The sequence below is a fragment of the Suricata suricatta genome, unplaced genomic scaffold, assembly GCF_006229205.1.
Source record: "Suricata suricatta isolate VVHF042 unplaced genomic scaffold, meerkat_22Aug2017_6uvM2_HiC HiC_scaffold_8465, whole genome shotgun sequence".
In the NCBI taxonomy this organism is placed as follows: Eukaryota; Metazoa; Chordata; class Mammalia; order Carnivora; family Herpestidae; genus Suricata; species Suricata suricatta.
In genome coordinates, this window is record NW_021915850.1 from 1 (window position 1) to 1,164 (window position 1,164).

The window sequence follows — 1,164 nt, forward strand, 5'->3', positions numbered from 1 at the left end:
CCAGGAGTCCAAAGAGGCAACAGAGTATTTTGGCAATTCAGAAAGAATCTTGGTTAATTTGGCAAAATAACTTGGTAATTTTGCAGGGGAAAAAATTCTAATTTTGCTCTTTTGCATGTATTTTCACCCCAGAATTGTATGTTCTGTTCCTACAAATAAATCAATTAAAGATGAATATCTCATATATATATATTTTTTTACCATTTGTATACTGCTTTTTAAATGAACTTTACCGTATCTCTATATGTATGTGTTTAAATACACACAAATTCAGCGTCCGATGTACTGCCGACATTGCTGAGGGTGGGACCCGGTGCAAAATCTCCCCCGGTTGAGCATCACTGCTCTAACCCTTCTGCCTCTCATATCTCACCGATCGTATGCCACAGGATATATCACAATGTCACATCCAAACTCTTCAAGCACAGCCCACGCCCCGACGCCGTCAGGGAGAAGTGATGGGGTGAAGGTGTGCAGGGGAAGAAAGAGGAGGGTCGTAGGAGAAGAAAAAGAGGCTGCGGCGAAGGCAGGGGGGAGGAGGGACACGCAGAAGGGCGGAGGGTGCCCAAACACCTGCTCCTTACCCTCACAGAGCAGTTCAAATACTGGAGACAGGAATTTAGAACCCTCACCTCATCCACAATGTCAGACCTGCATTTTAATCCTGATATATTCTAAGATTCCACATGGATACTCATAAACATCATCCATATTAAAAGGAAAGAGAAAGAAAACTAAAGGCTATAGGAAGGAAGGGCAGGCAGAGGAAAAGGATATGCACACCCGCTGACTTAAAACGGGTGAAATGCAGGTGGTAACAGGGACAACAGGGAAGAACCGCTATTGCTGCCTAAAAACGAGGTTACGTGATTCTGAAAGTTACAGAGTTTGATCGCAGGATTAAAATGGGAATGTGTCAGAAGTGGGATTCGAACCCACGCCTCCACGCGGAGACCAGAAGCCCCAGGACGGGAAGCAACGCTTGAGTCTGGCGCCTTAGACCACTCGGCCATCCTGACACCGTGGGCAGTAGGCCGCTCCCTGGGCTGTATGGGCGCAGAGGGCGCTGTCTGGGCGCCAGGGGGCGCTGTCTGCACGCCGCACCTGCGGCCGAGCGCCAGCCCTGAGCGCGGCCTGCGCGGCGCCGGGGGCCGAACCGCGGGC

General features: G+C 49.7%; 1 non-coding gene across 1 annotated transcript; it reads right to left on the reverse strand.

Annotated features, from left to right (window-relative positions):
* Positions 1-914: 914 nt before the first annotated feature.
* On the reverse strand, positions 915-1,019 carry TRNAL-CAA. Its single transcript has 2 exons — positions 982-1,019; positions 915-960 (listed from the first exon to the last, which is right to left on the reverse strand). It is a non-coding gene; the product is annotated as a tRNA-Leu (tRNA).
* Positions 1,020-1,164: the final 145 nt, after the last annotated feature.